The sequence below is a fragment of the Coccinella septempunctata genome, chromosome 6 (genome assembly GCF_907165205.1).
Source record: "Coccinella septempunctata chromosome 6, icCocSept1.1, whole genome shotgun sequence".
Taxonomy (NCBI): Eukaryota; Metazoa; Arthropoda; class Insecta; order Coleoptera; family Coccinellidae; genus Coccinella; species Coccinella septempunctata.
In genome coordinates, this window is record NC_058194.1 from 28,688,479 (window position 1) to 28,708,076 (window position 19,598).

General features: G+C 35.1%; 2 protein-coding genes across 2 annotated transcripts in view; one reads left to right on the forward strand and one right to left on the reverse strand.

Annotated features, from left to right (window-relative positions):
- The window catches only part of LOC123315610, a 39,082-nt gene extending 29,581 nt beyond the window's left edge, over window positions 1-9,501 (reverse strand). The window contains exons 1-2 of the mRNA XM_044901370.1: window positions 9,485-9,501; window positions 9,361-9,420 (exon numbers count right to left, since the gene is read on the reverse strand). The gene's annotated coding sequence lies outside the window, so the exon portion shown is untranslated. The remainder of the gene's footprint in view (window positions 1-9,360; window positions 9,421-9,484) is intronic.
- LOC123315609 (tiggy-winkle hedgehog protein) overlaps window positions 1-19,598 on the forward strand; it is a 38,027-nt gene that overhangs the window by 10,175 nt on the left and 8,254 nt on the right. The gene's annotated exons all lie outside the window — the stretch shown is intronic.

Consider the following 19,598-nt stretch of genomic DNA (forward strand, 5'->3'; position numbering starts at 1 on the left):
CTTCGAAGAAAAAACATTTTAAATATCAGCGGATATCAATTAAATTGGGAAAAATTGATTAAAATGAAGCGATTATTTCAAAATGTGAAAAAGTTGTCGGGCATCTCTGTTGTGATAATTCAAAAATTAATGGAAATTAAGACAATTTCAAATGGCTTTCACGTCATATTTTGATCTAAAATTCACATTAATTTTTCTGGTGCACGTTGTATGAAATAGAGATCGAAACATTTTTAAGCACTCATTCCTAGTCTGCACTATTTACCCTAGTAATGAAAATGGAAGAAAATTGAGATTTTGTGAAATTCAATCAAATGACCAAATATACAAAATATTTCTCATGATTTAAAATGAAGCCAAGTTCATACTTTCAAATTCCAGTCCAATCCTGTACTCTGTCACGTTTTCATACACACATTTCGAATAAATAGAATCACATTTCGATCAAAGACATTTCTCCGTCATAAAATTTTAATTTCTTCGTCATAAAATATTATATGTGATATGTTTTCAACATTCTTGGCTTCCTTATTGAACTCTACTTCGACTATTGCGAATTTTGCTTTTTACTTTTCATATTTATGTCGAGCAAGAAACATTTATCTTTCTCATTATGAATAGAATTCACTTTTCTATAGGCCATTAGTCTTAGAATGTATTTTACACTTCTTTCAAATTCGGAGTTTCATGTTAGATGGGATTCTTCAGCTTCAATATTCGCATAAACTTAATCAAAAGCCTCTACTGAGAATTATGCCCAAAAAAATTGTAGCTACTGGCCCTTGACAGTCTCGAGAAATGTGATTTTAAGCTGACAAACCAACATATCTACGGGTCATTGGAGAATAATATTGGAGAAGATTATCAGTACTTCAGCTCAATAGACTTCCAACAGTAGTCGATTTATGAAATATAATCCACAAATTCTTCACAGCATTATGAAAGGAGAATCCTTTCAATCCGATTTAGGCTGACAATACCATTAGTTGATACCCATCTCGGACTATACTTTATCAGATCATCGAGTAAATCAATTTTTCCCAACATGATTTTGATTAATTCTCCTTTTCTTATGTTGATGAATTTATTGACAACGTAGCATGCCTGTATGTAACTTTTATGCTTAAAAAATTACGCTCTCATGTTAATAGTATAAAAGTTATTACGAATAACTTTAAAAATGAGGATTTACAAAACTTGAAGAAGAAATAATGACGAAAGAGTTGGGTCTCCTGTCAGCAAATTGCAAATTGTTTTCGAATGAATGGAAGGTGTCAATCATGAAGTGCTCGAGTGCGCAATCAATTAAATCTGACAGTCGCACTTACTCCAGGTTCGCCCTGTCATTTTTGATTTTATGATCTCAAGTTTTTTATGTTTTACGATCGATGCGAATCACATACGTTCCGAGACTTTATTCTGTCGTAAATAAACGTATAAATTGTTCCCGTGTACCTAATAACATATTGGAATTATGTTGTAAATCATGGGAAATTTTGTCACTCAACATAACTGAATTATTTATCGTAGTTAATAACCTGAATGTATGTTCTTAAATGTGCATTTTATTGCAAACTCGTTGTTTTACGATTGATGGTGAGCGCAAACAATGCAACGTTTTTCCACCGTTTTATGTTGTGCATAACATCAAACAGTCGTTCTGAATGAGTTATAATAATAATGTTAATACTAAGTTGCGGTTTTCATTCCGGATGAAAATTACCGAAAGTATATGTTATATGGGAGAATTCGCAAGTGGCTGAATTACAATTAAATATGCTTCATTTGAGAGTATAATCCATTATTGGATTAATTACTTCATTCATCCTGTATACAGGAGAGTCTTTGACTCGTACAAATATTTTAACAGTGGATTCTTGAGGTCAAAAGAAACACATTTTTCCCATACCATTTTTTTCGAATCCTCTCGGTTTGAAAGATACAGGCTGTTGAAAATTCTCATTATGTCCATTACGTACCATACAATTACCAAAAATTCGAAGAACCCAACTCTTGAAACTAAGTTGGATGCTGTTCAATGAACATTTTAACGTTTTGTAAAATGAAAGTATTCTTCATATTTTCTCGTATAATGCGCCGTTTTTTAGTAATTTGATGTTCAAAAATTAAAAAGTATCTGTGGAATTTAAAAAATTGGGTACTTTTGCTGGATACAACTCTGTTTAAAAGATCTACAGATACGTACAGTCATAGATTCAGCTACTTATTCTGAAGGCAATTTTGTTTTTCCAGGGGTGGCACAACACATTAAGAAAACTTAAAATGGCTTTATCTTTTCAACAGGGCCAAATCCGAAAAAATGGTAAATGAAAAAAGTATTTCTTTTGACCTAAAGAATCTACAGTTAAAACGATTAAAGACTAACTATGAGGGTCGAATTTATTCTGGGGGTTCCATGCCTCTTGAACCTGTCTGGCAGGAATTGATAGTAGGTCAGTGAACATACTCAGCAGAATTTTTACAAGGATCGTACCTGGAATTATGCCTGTTAACAATACAGTGTTTTAAAATATGATATCGGCATATCAATATCTCGCATTTCTCATTACCATACGACAACTCCTCTATTGTATTGAAAGTGTACTGGCGATTTAACTAAATTATTTTCTTGTTGCTGAACAATACTGACTATTGTTGCCAAGTCATGAATCAATAATATTATAAGTTATGATTAGGTTAAGGCAGTTCTCGTGAAATTAAGAAGCCACGTATTTTGCTCTATCGAAATTTCCTACATGCCACTGTTCAGGAGAAAGCTCATCAGCGGTCCTTTGAAAATGTAAAAAAAAATCGTTACTTGTACATACTCGAGCGTGTCAGGTTTTCATACAGATGGTTAATCTCGGTGTTGAAGACGTGTCGACCGATTAATCTGACACTAATCAGGGGGAGTTTTCTTAATCTGACACTTTGAAGATGATAAAAATGCTTTTTTTTCGAATATTTCCCTGGTGGTACCTCTAATCGTTTTTGTATTCAGTATGAAAGTTGTAGATAATAAAATTCTACACAACTTTTGTCTGAAGCAATTTTACATACACTTAACCGTTCTCAAGTTAGAGGGCGTTAATGGCGAGCATAATAGCCACACATGCGAAAAGGCAAGGTCAATGTATGTAGAATCCCAGTCTAATCTACATTCATCCAATTGTCAAAATGACAAGGTATTTCTATGATGACAATTTCGAAATTAGTCTCTGAGTGAACCTTAGAATGTACTATTTTCCAACGAGTGAATTTTCGCTTCAGCATGTATCGCTAAACACCTCGCATTAATCGCCATATATCTCAAAAACGTTTGAACGTAGAAAAAATTGCTTGGGACAAAGTTTGTAGAAAATATTATGCTCTACAACTTTCATGATGAATGCAAAAAGGATTTGAAGCCCAGGGGAGGAGATAATTCAAAACAACTGATTTCTGTGACCTTTATGGCCAATTTTTATTGTTTCGGCTTGCTAAAACTGTCAGTTTATATTCTTTCCTTTATTCTTGAATCATTAGCTTCGAAATAAGAAAAAACGCCACCGCGCTCGAGAATGTACACGTGACTTTTTTTTGCAACTTTGGCGCCCTTCCACACATTTTCGACACCCTTAAATTGTCAGATTAAGAGAATATATACTTTTCAACATGTAATTAACCACACATCTTAATCTGACATGCTCGAGTATGTACAATGATCGTTTTTTTTTTCAACTATTCTGACAGGCTATTGTAGACTATTCCCCCTATATACAGGTCTAATTTTTGCTAGAGGTACTCTACAGGGTCCAAAGTATGTCCCCTTATATTAATCTGACACGCTCGAGTAAATCCCGAATTTCCCTCTTCGGCTCCCCAACTTAAATGGAGCATAGAAAAGAAACCAATTGACAGATGACGCTTAAGCTTCGCGTGGGTATGAAAGACAGTTCCGCCAACCTCAACCTGTAATAACTCGTTTCTTAGCGTCGCGTAGTATGTTAAAAAAAAATAAGAACACCCGGTTGTACAACATAATAAAACATTTCGGCCGGTATCTCGTTACCATCTTTTTTCCGCAATAAACTAATAAATATACCGAATCACAACCTAACCTGTCAAAAAATAATTACTCGCGAAATTTATGGAACCACTCCCACGGGCATCGAGAAATCTCAACTTTACAAGACGACCAGTTAAGTGATATTCTCACACTAATTTGCTTTCACGAACCACCGGCCTGTGAGCAGGGGCCGCTTGGCATTTTAACTTTCAATTATGCCCCTCGAAATACGAGCGATAATGGGCCGCGGAACTGTTACGCACATTTTCAATCATCTCGGTTATATGGTCCTTCTTGTTACGGTCGTATATCAAAATCGAAAAGCCGTTCGTCGGGCCGTCGGGGCTATTTTCGCGGCGCGGAATAATGATGGGGAGGGTTGCGCACGCAATTTTCGGTGAGAAAGCCGATGCGGTTTTTTAACTACTTTGAAACGAGGCCGCGGATGCAACGCGGATCTTTTGAACGGGCAGGTCCGAGAGTGGGTACTGACCTTTAGTCGAAAAATGCTCAGGGGTGGAATTGGAAGGTTTTCCGCGTAACTAATAACAACCTTGTAGATTACAAAGAATAAACCTCAATATTATTACTACTATGAGAGACTTTGAAGATCACTTTCATTCCGGATATTTGAAAGGATGAAAAATTTCCCAATATGGAATGAATCACTTTCAGGAAATCTTATAAATCTGGATTCAACTGAATACACTGCGCAAAAAAATTAACGCACATTCTGAAAATCTCAATTTTAATGAAAGTTAACTCTCATCGACTTTATAACTTATTTTTAATGTTCTCTCGGGAAGGTTTTGAACGGAACAAGACACATTAAATGGAAGAAAAATTCAGGATTTCACCGAATCTTATGAGAAAGAAGAGAAATGAACAATTTTCAAAATACTGAAATGCTGATAAGTGATTTAATACTTGGTATTTCCACCCCTTGTGTTAATTACATCTCGGCAACGACGGTTCATACTCAAAATGAAATGTTCTGATCTAATCCTTCCCAGATTTCTCCGAGTTTTAGTCATTAAGAGTAGCTGGATGATTTTCTGAACTTCTCAGCCTTCTATTGAGGTCGTCCCAAACCTGCTCAATCGGATTGAGATCTGGACTTCTTGCTGGCCATTCCATTCGAGAGACTTCAACCTCTTCAAGGTACTCCTGAACGATGCGCGCACGATGGGGTCTGGCGTTATCGTCCATAAAAATGAAATTTTCACCAATGTATGGGGCAAATGGCACTACATGTTCTTCAAGAATGTTCCTTATATACTTATATACTTATCAGCATTCATAGCTCCATTATCAACGACCACTAGGTCTGTGCGAGCAGTCAAAGATATTCCACCCCATATCATAATCGATCCTCCCCCGAAACCAGTAGTATTCAGGAAATTGCACTGAGCATATCTTTCATGTGGACATCTGTATACAAGGAAATGTCGATCACAATGGTAGAGGCAGAATCTAGACTCATCTGTGAAGAGAACTCTTTCCCAATCGGCCTCTACCCAATGGATATGCTCTCTCGCAAAATCCAAACGCGCCCTTCGATGGGCTAAGAGCTGGGCCTCTTGCCGCTACACGAGGCCTTAAATCATATTCTCTGAGGCGATTTCTTATTGTCTGAGTGCTAATTTGCACCTGATGAGTTTGCTCAAGCTGAATTTGAAGGAGGCGAGCGGTTGCAAACCGTTGTCTCAACGAAGAAACTCTCAAGTAACGTTCTTGAATGGCAGTTGTTACCCGTGGTCTACCCTGTCCTGGTCTTCGGACATTCATACCTGTCTCCCTGAATCGCTGCAACATTCTGGCACACTTGTATGGAAAACTCCAAACCTTTCTGCAATTCTTGTGTATGTCCACCCTTCTTCTCGCAAAACTACCGCTTGGGCACATTCCTCTTGAGTCAAATTGCGTGTTTCGCGTTGCATAGCGATCGAGTGTAGAAAATCAAACGAAAGAAAACTATTGATCACTAGAATTGATCGAGAACAACTGATTTTAGAATGGAGCCAATACACAAAACCGTTGAAAGTGGATAAAATATGCATGCATAATTCTAATAAAAATAATGATCATTGAGAACACTTTCAGTTGTAGAATAAATTTGAGATTTCCATAATGTGCGTTGTTTTTTTTGCGCAGTGTATGATCCGAAACCTTTTCAACTAGTAGATCATCTAAATACCAGTACCACAGCCTTTTCAAACAGCTTCACAAATAAGGTTGTGCCACTACTGGTAGAGGTTAATTGGTAAATATGAAGTAGCATTCAACCCCATCGAATTCTGCCCTGTACTTGTTTTCAAAAAGAGTCTACTTTTCGAGGAATCTTGATAAACTGCCCAATTCTAATGAAACTTACGGTATAATTATGAATGAATTATGTGCAAAAAAGCGGCTTCACAAACGTGCTCAATTTTAGTGATCAAAGGCTGCTGGATTCAGCAGAAGTTTGTAGAATGTTTTGTTCATTCTGCTTTCCAGACTGTCAGTACAACGGAGTGTCATTCGAAAAATCATGTATTGTGATTTTGTTCTGCTCCCGCTGCACGGAATGGCCTGCATGGCTGAGTAATCCTTTATTTGTTTATTGACTGATGGTATCCGATCCTATTCACGCCGCATATTTATCTTTATGAGATTTAATATGACGCTGACAAGAGGGAGCTCACGGCTGCACAGTCAAATCAGGTCCTATCGTGCTTGTAACTTAATACGAGCAGAATTTAGAGTGACTTCGGTGTCAACCCCGATTAACAGACGCATGGTCAGATTACTTCTCAATAACCATCAGCGGTTTTGTCAATTCGATAGTGTTGAACTTTCTTATCTCGCACTAATGGGAACTGATTGGCCGGTATCGAATTTTTCGAACACGATGTTTTACCTGCGAGTTTTGGATTCGGGATATCCAGAATTTAATAATACCTGGATCGGGTGACAGTCGGCAGCGGAACATTCTTCATCAGCCATTTCCGAAACCCATCTCAACGCTTCATTCATTTGCCAATTGACAAATATGAAAATGCCTCGTTTGTCTTACTTACAGTGCAGATTCACGAGCTTTAGCTGTGGTTTCTGTCATGAGTAACCCTCAAAAAAGTGTTAAAGTTATCCGCACATTTGGCACAGACATATATCTTGACTTTTCATCGAGCTCGTTGCAGTAGCGCTTCCAGGATTGAGGTTGGGGTTGGGGCATGAATGACAGCTCTGTTACCATGAGAGATAGGGAAAAATGGATGGCACGTTTCCGACCACGATTCTCAAAAGATTGTTAATGGCCAAAACCGCATCCCTCTATCTTCTTTTGTTTTCAAGTTATAAGGTGAAAACTCATTTTTCGGCTCTGCGTACTGTTGCTTCTATTTCGTAAAGTATCAGTGATAACGAAAAACAAATGTTACATTCTACAGACACTTTTTCATGTAGAATACAGTGGCGTAGTCAAAGATTTTTTTCAGTCCGCCACTCCACTGATATAGTAACTTCCATTTTTTTAAATATAAACACTGTGTTATTTTTACATATTTCAGTCCCATATTTTTTTCTGATTTAGAATATATAACATATATCGTATCTCTAAGTGTTTTTCCAATAAAAAAAAATCAAAAACTAGTTCGGTCAAGTTGGCAGGTCATTTTCATTGATAATATGATAATGAACTTTATGCTTCTATGTTGTGTCAGGTTATGAGAGATTTTGGAGATCACTTTTATTCCGGATATTCGAGTATATGCTCGGGAAATGAGGAAATTATGAGAATTTCCATGACTACTTCATATTTACCAATTAACCTCTACTAGTAGTGGCACAGCCTTATTTGTGAAGGTGTTTGAGAAGGCTATGGTACTGGTATTTAGATTATCTACTAGTTGAAGAGGTTAAGGAACGTATTCAGTTGAATCCAGGTTTATAAAATTTCCTGAAAGTGATTCATTCCATATTGAAAAATTTCATCCTTTCAAATCTCCGGATGGAAAATGATCTTCACGGTCTCTCATATTAGTAATAATAATGAGGTTTATTCTTTGAAATCTACAAGGTTGTTACAATTTTAATATCTGAATTATAAACCTAAGGAAAACCACTAAAGGCAAAGCCTTTGTCATTTAATAACCTGACAAAATTTAGGAGCATTAAGTTCATTATCAATGAAATGACCTGCCAACTAGACCGAACTAGTTTTTGAGTTTCTTTATTGAAAGAACAATTAGAGACACGACGTATGTTATATATTCTGAATCAGAAAAAAATATGGGACTAGAGAATGTAAAAATAACACAGGGTTTATATTTGGAAAAATAAAAGTTACCACTATATCCTCGAAGTGGCGTACTGAAAAAAATCTCTGACTACGCCACTGCGTTCTACATGAAAAAGTGTCTCTAGAATGTAGCATTTGTTTTTCGATATCACTGACACTTAACGAAATAGAGGCATCAGTACGAAGAGCCGAAAAATGAGTTATCACTTATAACTTGAAAACAAAAGAAGATAGAGGGATGCGATTTTCGCCATTAACAATTTTTTGAAAATCAAGGTCCGAAACGTGTCATCCATTTTTCCCTAGCTCTCACGGTTACAGAGCTGCCATCTGCCATTTAATCCCACCGAATTTTGCCCACCCTGTATTTTCAAACTCATTCAGATATGAGGAAATAAAAGAATTTTTCGAAAAAATACTTCTCTCAAGCTCTCAAAGGAGGCAGGAAGAAAATCAGAGATGCTCAGTCCAGCCATCAACTTCTTCAGGTGAATTTAGCACCCCTAAGAAGAAGAATTACCTTGTGAAAACTTGATTTACCGATTTCTAGATTTTTTTATATTTTAATACAAGTGTCAACCGACTCAAGTAATCGACGCCTGAATTATATTCCGTCCACTTGCCAATTTCATGGCTGTTCAGTTCAGATAACATCTAAACTTTACGCCCCCAAAGAATTCCAAGTTCTAGACCGACAATCAATTTTGATCGGGCTAACTGGCCATTTGAATCCAAACTAATGGCGCTCATTAATCTCGGTTCAAGTTTATTATGCCACGACGAAAAAAATTGTGATCCGAATCTTCCTAAATTTGGAATCATCCATAACGAACTGAACGGATGAAACGTTGGTCTCGTACGCCTCAGCCACTACCTACACACAAACCCCAACAAACAAGCTGGAATGTTATTATCATCATCATATTAATCATCACTTTATGCGAATGTGAAAATATTCGCAGCCCAATCGTTTATCATGTCAAAATCTCGAAAAAGAAAACGTTGAGTGTCAGGTATCATTATGTGTACTTACCGCAGATTTCTGCTTCCCTGGAGATAGCCGTGTGGAGCGTTTGAATGGGGAAGTAATGGCCTACAGAAATCGTATTTATTTCTCGGCTAGAGATTCTTGTATGGCGAGCTAGTTAATGTCTTACATTTGCTGTCAGACGAGGGCCAGACGTGTGAAACGAGAACAAAAACCGACTTTGAATCCGGTGTAACATAATGTGGTGAAATTTGTTAGGTTTGACATCTTTTCAGACCGCAAAACATGTCAGAATAGTGCTCACTTCTGAATTAATTGTCCAGGGATTTACTCTAAGTTAGGTTTTCGCATCCACTGAAATTCAGAACACGTTGATCCATGGAAATTAATGCATTTCAAACATTGAATTTTAGATCAAATTTTACCATTGTCTAGAAATACAGAACTAGTGGAAAAGTCAAAAAAGAGTCAAAAAATTTTTATCATTATTTTTTTTTATTTCAAATAATTCCCCTGCTCAAATTCATAAGTATCAAGGGTTTTCTACAGTTGCGGTTTTTTGAAAGAAAAATCTGTTAATCAATTTAAATTTTTCAAACTCAGAACTCCAGTGGTAACACTCAATATCATATATTCATGCATTTTACAGAATGAATTTTCGATGAAGATTTTTCATCTACTATCTATGACTATAAATACAGAACTACTTAAAAATTAAAATAATTTTTTTTAATTTTATACATATCTTTTCAATTTCCAATAAGTCTTCGGTTCAAATTCCAAAAATAAATTCCAAATTTGAGTTGATATTTATAAAATACTGTTTTCTACAGTTGCGGTTATTTGAAAGAAAAATCTGTTAATCAATATAAATTTTTCAAACTCAGAACTCCAGTGGTAACACTCAATATCATATATTCATGCTTTTTACAAAATGAATTTTCGATGAAGATTTTTCATCTACTATCTACGACTATAAATACAGAACTACTTAAAAATTAAAATATTTTTTTTTAAATTTTATACATATTTTTTCAATTTCAAATAAGTCTTCGGTTCCAATTTCAAAAAAATTCCAAATTTGAGTTGATATTTTTAAAACACTATTTTTATTTCAAATAAATTCATACCAAGGAAAAATCTTGATTTTTTTTCAGTTGCGGTTGTTTCGAAGAGAAATCTGATAGTGCCCCCCCTACATATTTCGTTAAAAAAAATCACTTCAAGGGGGTTATCCATTTATATCATTATTTATTACCTAGTTTGGACATTTCAAATGACACTTTAGGCATTTTGATAGACTGTTGAAGCTTTCTTCACACTAATTTTGAAGCATTAAAATTTAAAATCATTTTTTGTCATCGAATAAAAATTAATTAAAATTTTTTGGTAGTTTCTTCATTATTATATGATAATATAATTTTTTTTTACAGATTAAATTATTTATTATCTCATGTTCCTTTCTAGACATGTGGGAAGGATTTCTTCTTCTTGGATGAATGTGGTCAAATAGTGTCTCAGAACTGACCTTATACTTAATGGTGGTAGTTATTAGATGTTCGATATTTTATAGTAGTGGGGCAATAGGTAGTTACGATTCATAATACAGCGAACTGGTTAGTTTGATGACTTCTGCAATGTTGCCGCATACTCACTAAATTCACTATTATGAGGTTATAAAATATAAGATGAGATTGGAACTTTCTAAATCGAGAATTCATATGAATACTTAGAACTATAACTTTCGGGATTAGTTTGTAGAATTTTATTTGATCTTTTTATCGTCTAATATTCACTGGGAACTGGGATGTGGAATGGATTAGAAATAAATGTAGGAAAAGTATAATGACTTTAGTACATTTGATAAGAAATAACACTAAATAAGTGTAAAGATATTCGAAATATGTGACGAGTAGAAATTTTTTTTAAATATATGTAATATAATACTTTTTTTCCAAAATGGACACTGCCATTATTCATTACTCAAAAGTAAATGACGAATCCAGAGTTTTGTTCAACTTTCTTACTTTTCCTCGAAGAACTGACACACTACTTCTTCGTTTATTCGAAAAAAATGCTCCGAGATTTGAAATTCTATAAGTAGTGCACCTTTGTAGCTATCAAATGGTAGTTTGTGTCCACATAGCTAGAAATATTCAACTTTAAGCCTTTTGTACAAAAAACGCTTTTGAAATTTTGTAGTGTTGCCAATTTTAAAAAATTTATGGTTTGTTGTTTTTTCAAATGAGATATCTTTTATTAAATGGCATCTTCAAATGCTGAATCCATTCTTGTTCGTCGATGATTTTTATAAAAAGTGTCACTTTCAAGTTTTCTATGGTTTTCTGTTTCATATCGACAAATGTTTTTATAATAACAGTAATAATTCCATTATAAGAAGGTGACTTGGTAATGCGATCTTGTATTCGAATCAAAATACTTTTCAACATCATCTTGAGTAAATTGATTTAATTATTTTCTTCTTCTTCTTCTTCGAATATTGTTTTTGACATAGAAAACGATCTCGTGTAGACGGAATCGTATAGAAAATCATCAAATATAGCAGGCAACACTGTTGTTCATTTATATGACAAGGATGCCAACTGGGCTATGATCAAGGAGATTGTGTTCTCGCTTTGTGTTCTCTTTGTGAAGCCGAAATAAGGGTACGCTCCACAAAAAACGAAAACGGTCACGGGGCGGGCGAGTTTGCTGCCCGCCTACAAGAGGCCATCACTTATTCTACCACAGATATGAATTCCAGCGAATTCGCTAGGAATTTTTCATGAATCATAACTCCATAGTTTATTATAAGGTGTTGAATTGGAGAGGCTCGAACCGTTCCTCGGCTCTCGTTAATAACTGGTTGGACGATGGGTATATACCTCTACCTTGGCTGGCCGAAGACGCGTCGTTGCTTGTTGCTCCATCAGAATTTCCATGAGGTTTCTCCCAACCACCTTCGTCTCTTTATAATATGCCATATTTCACTATGGATCAGTTGAATCAAACCTAAAATTCCTGCTTCCATTTCAGTGTCAAACCAACAGGAAAAGAAGAGTATAGATTCTCATGATTTTTTCTACTAATAAGTAACTCTGTGGAACGAAACAGAGAAATAAATTATAACCTTAACGAAATTTACGCGGTTAGTTCATAGAGCAGCTTTCAACAGTTGTCTCCAACGAATTTTTCACAAATTACGTCCAGTTTCATAATCGAATTTAACGTCACTTTAAGCTTAAAGCTTCCTTTACTGTCATTTTCAGTAGGGTTAAAGGAGACTTTAAAAATAAAGCGACTTTAGGTTTGATTATGAAACCGGCCGTTATTGTTTTATTTCCGAAAGAAGTGCTTATATAGCTTGGACCACAAAATTTTCAACTGTCAAATTTACGATTCGGATTTTGGGAAAAGGTTTCAGCAAATAACAAACGACGGTTTTTCCAGAAGTGAGAAGAATGCACCGAAATTCTATTTAAAATGAATAGAGTACTAAAAATATTGAGGCGAAAGCTTAAAAATTAAAATATACCGAGGGAAGCTCCTAAAATTTCTATATGTGTGAAAAATTTAATGAAGGCGGAAATTTTCTTGCAATTTCTTCAATTTATTATTTCAATTTTTACTACTTCGTAAATAAATGTTGATTTTATGATTTTTACATCAATGTATTCACATAATTTCAACTCTAATACTCATAGATTTTCTTCGTTGTATTGCATTAATAAACATTTTCAGAAATGATGAATTAATTTCCAAATTATTATTAATTACGAACAATTATTTAATCAAAACTTGTTTTTATAGTGCATTGTCATTGATTTCCTTTCAATTATCGAATTATCTTTTAGCCTTCGAATAAATAAAACTGCCAAACGAGAACAATTGAAAAACAAACAATTTTAATGAAAAGAATTAATGTTTTGTACCTAATGAATACAATATTTATGGATCTAATCGCATTTTTTTAATTTCTGAAATATTCAGAATCAAATTCGTTCAATTCTTTATCGTTGATGTGTTGGAAAAACTCTTTCTTCGTAAAACTACCCGAAACATACTTGAATATTTCCATTTTATACTTATAAAAAAAGTATATAAATTTTCAGATTTGGAACTTACGAAAATATATGAATTGATTTTATATCATTTTTTTTTTCATTTCACTCTGAAAACTGCCTCCCCAACCAACTCATTCGCTCAAATTTCAGAGCTCAAGTGAGAAAATACTTAATTTTTCACTTTGAAATAATATTTTCGGATCGTACAGAGGAGAATTTGATGTGGAGCTCCTTCGAAAATGGGTATACCTCCACAATATATGATTATATATTTCGAAACATCAAATTCATAACATATGCGACGTTGCCACAGTAATGATGCGACGTTGCCGGATAGGAATTCCCCTGTCCCCACATTGAGCTCAGACAAGCCGATCTGTCTGATTTATATCCCCGATTTACAAGCGATTATTTTCCGAAATGAACCCAGATAAGTAGATAATAAATCCTTCGGGTAACAACATCCGCATCGGTGATCCAATAACCCGGAGATTCTATCAAATCTTCGGCCCGTAGGCGCCAAAAGAACCTCATCTAATAAATCTCATTGATCATTTATTTGGGACCGAAAAGTTGTGACAACAATGCCAGAACTGTCGCATTGTTTACCTGTTGTAAACAGCTTTTAACAATATCCTGTGGCTTGTAAGGGCGGAAGGTTGCCTAATTTATAACCCCTGTGCCCCATTCACGGTGTCTTTGCTCCCCTCGTTATGCCGGCATGATTTTCTATTTCTTTCCGTTTGGTATGTTTGAAGAGGAATGCTAGGTGTGACGGTATGGAAGGATGGCATCCCTGGCCGTTTGATAAGGTGGGCCAATTATGTTAATTCTTGTCCAAACGGAAACCGTGGATACTTTTATCGTCCATGAAAAATTCTTCCAAAGATTACGAAAGGTGAAAAATGTTATTTAAGTGAACCAAATTTTTACATTCACTTTTACTGGAAATAAGCGATTCTTTTATTGTTGAAGTGAGAAGAAACTTCAATTGTTTGTCAGTGTTTCATTTCGATAAGAAAGTAACTCCTTTCACATTTATTTTAGCAGTCGTTTAACCATGAAATAATTTTCTCAAGTTTTTGTAACTAGAACGGAGTAAGGTTGGCACTCATGGAATGTCGTTAATGTCATAACGCCGTTGCCACAACTAATATCAATTTTTATCACGAAAATGCCGAAAGTGATTGAAAAAAGAGACAGGGTTTCAGGAAATGCTATTTAGAACTCAGGTCCGCTCATTCAAATAGTTATACCCTGATATTCTAAGATCCACAATACGTCAGACGGTAGCGAACATATTCAATGTAAGAGAATTTATATAATGTTTCATCTGAATCTGAACGACTTATATTTCAGCTGAATATTTTCATAATCAGGAAGATTGCGAATGAAGAGGATAACAAAGAATTTCCTTCTATTGGAAGAATTGGAGAATTTTATGTTTGAGTGAATTAATGCGAAAAGTTCACTACAGGATTTTCGATGAATGTCAGCGTAGAATAAGTTCCCAAAAATTGATTTTCCTATTTTTCATTTGACTTGTCCTATACATTGTAAATGTCTTAAGGTTCCAATAAATACCTAATTATTATTATTATATCAATGCATTAAGATGAACGACCACAAATACGCGCCAGTTGTCCTGCTAATTGTTTATTCATGTGAAATTTTTGTTCAAAGGTGAAGTTCATCTTGACTTGAAACTTCTTTTAATTCCTTGATTTTTGTTGAAGAATTTAACATTCTTGGGAGATACCCATTCCATTCCCAACCACTGCATCATATGCATTTAATCTTCGGGTAAATATTTTTGAAATCTACAACTGATGTAACGTATTCAAACTTCAGCCAAAGAAGATAACGAACATTAGCTAGTGCATATTATGATATTATACTGATCTCTTCTATTTTCTATGCAAATAACTGGATTTGGTATGCCTTCAATCAGTTTCTATAAACTTCAACTATGATCGTCACATATTTTCCGAAGAGATTCGACATTGTGATAAAATACGTAATAACAGAAACTTTTACGTAGAACGGGCAACATAGCGTTGGTTTGAAACCCAAAAATGGTTTGACAAGCTTCATAACCCCACATTTTCGTACTATACAGAGTGAAATGTGTCAAATTTCCATGGCCAACCGAGTGCTGAAATAAAAGTGAATGGAGTATATTAAAATGTACCACTCAAAACAGGATAATAAATCAATTAATAACGCACTCTGCCATAAACTCTCACAAACGGCAGTTATTACCTCATACAGGTAATTAATAGCTTCATGTTACAACGCTTGATTGAACAAATATAAACGATAAACGCGAGCTTCAGCGATAAATGTTTATACGATTACCATACCCGAAAGCTGCAATCGCAAAACACTCGTGCATTAATTTCATTACGAACAAACGGTGCCATCAAAGTAACAATACGAGAACTGGATAATTTGTTACATATTTTACCTGATGGCTAAAACGGTTGTACTCGCTGAGGCCATTCGGGGAAAAAAGAAAGAACCGATAAGGAGCCCGTGTTTCGTTTCGATGCACGATGCCTGACACGTTTTGATTAAATATTTATGATACCGGTTTATATGAAGACCTAGGGAACGAAGAGTTATGATTCGTTGGCCTGTGTTGATGGTTTGACAAACCATTGAAAGATGGCCGACGAACCGGTGAATGAACAATTTGTGGCACATGGATCGAACTGTTCAACAGGTTGTCACAATTGTTATTCATTTCATAGCGCCATCCACGATAATTGTCCACAGAACAAGTTTCGATTCACTGAATTTTCACATCCAGCCCGAAGGACCAAACGAGTCATTCGCGCGGGAAATGACATATATTGGTAAAATCGTGCAAAATTTTGTATGGTCTGTATGACATATGTTTTCTACAATATCCATACAGTTTCTGGCCTATCTCTTTGACACCTGCTCACTAATCATCAAAGTCTATTTCCGTCACAATTCTCGACTAAACCGGCGTCCTCTTTAACTCGAGATTTGTTTGAAATTTCCTTTAACGCAACCACAAAAGAACAATTCTCCCTGACCAGTCTTCACAAAGATCAAAAGTCATATCGAGACCGGAAGATAACTATAGTTTACACTGGTCCGACAATAAACGAAAAGCCGCAAAGCATTGTGACCGTGTCTATCCACAGGGTGGCCCACACAATACCTGCATCAGATCTCCTAAATGGGTAAACACTGACTGTGTACACATCTATCCATTAGTCTATTTTAAATATATTGCCTCAAAATGAATAGGTACACATATAAAGACCAAAGGGCACCGCAACGGCATTCCTCTTTCTGCTGGACAAGAGGGTCCATCACAAACGCGGAGGTTCTTTATTCATTGTTAGGGTCGGGTCCTTGTTCTTGGTGTTGGACCTACTTGAGGTTACTGAAACTGGCTGGAAGAATAATATGGGAAAATATATTTCTAGGTCAATTGGACCTACTGGCACTGAAAAAAGTGATTCTTGCTGTTGTGACATTTAACTTGGAGGAATTCGCATTAAGCTGCAAACAATGTTGGTAACCTTGTGGATGAAAGTTTTCCAGAATTTATCCCTAATGATAAATAACTCTAGGTTGTGATTTTTACAATAAACAATAGCTACTCTTCACTACCACAGAGTTTCAATTCTTATTTCATTTTCTTTACTACACACCTTTTCTGTGTGCTTTTAGCTTTTACCATAATAAATTTTCTTTTCAATTGTTCATTTTAATTCGTATAATAACTGAAGTGAATTCAATAAATCAAAGACAGTTTTTTCTGTGAATGTGATAGAATAGGTCTATTCGTATTTTTGATGTAAGAAAATGTAATACTGATTATCCCAAATTTGAGATATGATGTCATTGATTATTTTCACAAAGGCCAATCCTTACTTCTTTATGATCATAGAGATATTTAACTACATCAACAAATTGGAAAAAGAAGAATCTGATTCAATTCAATGAAATAATTCAGGCAATTTGAATAATATAGAATATCAAGAGGTATTTGATTGGTTTATCATTGCTGTTAGACGAAACGTTAAATAAAAACAAGTAGAAAAAGTAGTAGTAGAGTGGTAGTATGAAGACAAGATAAGTGATATTCAATAGTCTTTTGGAAAATCGGGCAAAATACAAGATGTCGAACTTAAATGAAACCCACAGGGTTAACAAGTAATAAAGAAAAACCTCTTGAAATTCCATTTTAAACTGCCTGAATCATTTCAAAATTTCATTGATTGAAGTCAGGGACTCGCACTATAGGTATATGAAGAAAAATAGCTGATAGGTACTCTAAAATTAATCGATTTTTTTTTGGAATGTCAATTTCAATACGTCATCAACTCACGACAAAAAGACCTGGTATAGAAATACACTTTAATTTTTGGCCAATTTGCAATTCCATGCTGCAGAAACATCCCTTGACATTTTGTGGGAAAACTTAGGGTTAAATATGCACTCCAATAAAAAAAACAAGAAAACTATAACCTTTGGTACAAAAACTTATCTATTAATGAATCTCCCTGCATAAAATATCCTATGATACATTTCGAAGATTTTGGAAATAATGTTTTTCTCAAATGATCGGAGAGTGGATCATTGGAGTGTAGTGAGAGGAAGTTTATGATGAGCCCTTTGTATTTAGAGAGTTCCTCGTGGTACAAGTCTCAACCTATCTAAAATACTCAAGTGGTGGGATATAATTACACTGATGAGGAAGTTGGGCATTATCGCAGAAAAAGGCAAAGAAATCCACTTAAAAATTCGTAAAAATTTCTCAATATGCGTCAACTTATGCGTGTGCAGCATTCATTGTGCTGTCAATTCCAAAGAATAGGTTGTAAATTTTTCAGTCGCTACTGTTGTTGCCAATTGGGATAATACGGCCTAGAAAGAGGCTCATTTCCAATGGAATCGGTAACTTTTAACCAGACTTACACCACGCCGGATCAAGTCACTATCGGTCGAATCGCAAAAGATCTTTTTTCAAGCGTGCTGAAACTCATAACCGAAAACCACTTTTTCTATTAAAATTCTCCTCTCAGTTGACTCCGGCTAAAACTAATCCAAAAAGGTTCTTTAGAAATGGGACCGAGGGTACGACGATGTAATCCTCATCTGCAAATTGCTTAGCCACTTAACCGTGTGCATGTAAGCTTTTGTGATGCTGCAAAAGCCAGCTAGCATCACAACAAACCGAAAACAATTTTAACGGTTCGATTATGCTCCAATTGAACGAAAAATTCGACGCATTCAACGCAGTTCTTTGAAGGTCTTCCACTCTACTCTGAAGAAACCCAATTGTTCAGTTTACTCCACTATTAATGAACCAAAATGACAGTGGTACTGCGACAGTAGGGGAAAATTTTTATCAAATTATTTTATGAACTTTTAAGACCTTTCAAATGAGGTATCACTTACACCATCTTACCTGTTCAAAATATAGGGGTTGGGGTTGTAACACTAAGGGCTGAAGCGGTACTGTTTTGAATTTGATCTTAGAAGTTGTCCCTCTTGAATCAAAATTCGATGTTTTTTATTTAATACTGTTCTGTCGACCTACAGAGACGCCGTATCGTTTTCAATGGACAACTCTGTATAAAATGAGGAAAAAGTAACACACAACCTTCTTAGAATGAATTTTTCTCAAATATGGGGTATCCTACAAAAGGTATACATTTTTTGTGGAGAAATTTAGGTACCTCCTATAATATTTTATATTCAAAATGCCAAAAATCTTTCAGGAAAAAAATATGGGGCATTTTGCCTATGCCCCCCCCCCCAGTACTACCCGTCACTGACTTGATCTTATCTATTTATTGTATTTCATTCTACATAGGCTGAAAAATCTCAGGACTGTACAAATTTCTACACACTTTTCTCTGTTAGTTTCGTGAAAAATTAAAAATAACTGTTTTTGGAGAATTCATCAACCTGTATATCGAAAATGGACCCTTTGCGGATAAGGTTTTCGTCCTTTTTTCGACGTAGAATATACCATTGAATTGGATTTAACCTTATTTCAGGACCTTCTCTATAAGATATAGGATATACAGAAAAACTAAAGTTTGAAGGAAACACCTCACTAATATTTAACCAATTCGAAGAATTTTCAGTGTTTTGAAACTGAAAACGACTTCCGAGCTATTCTGCAAAGAATATCATGGCCCGATGATGAAGCAAAAGACGTTTTCA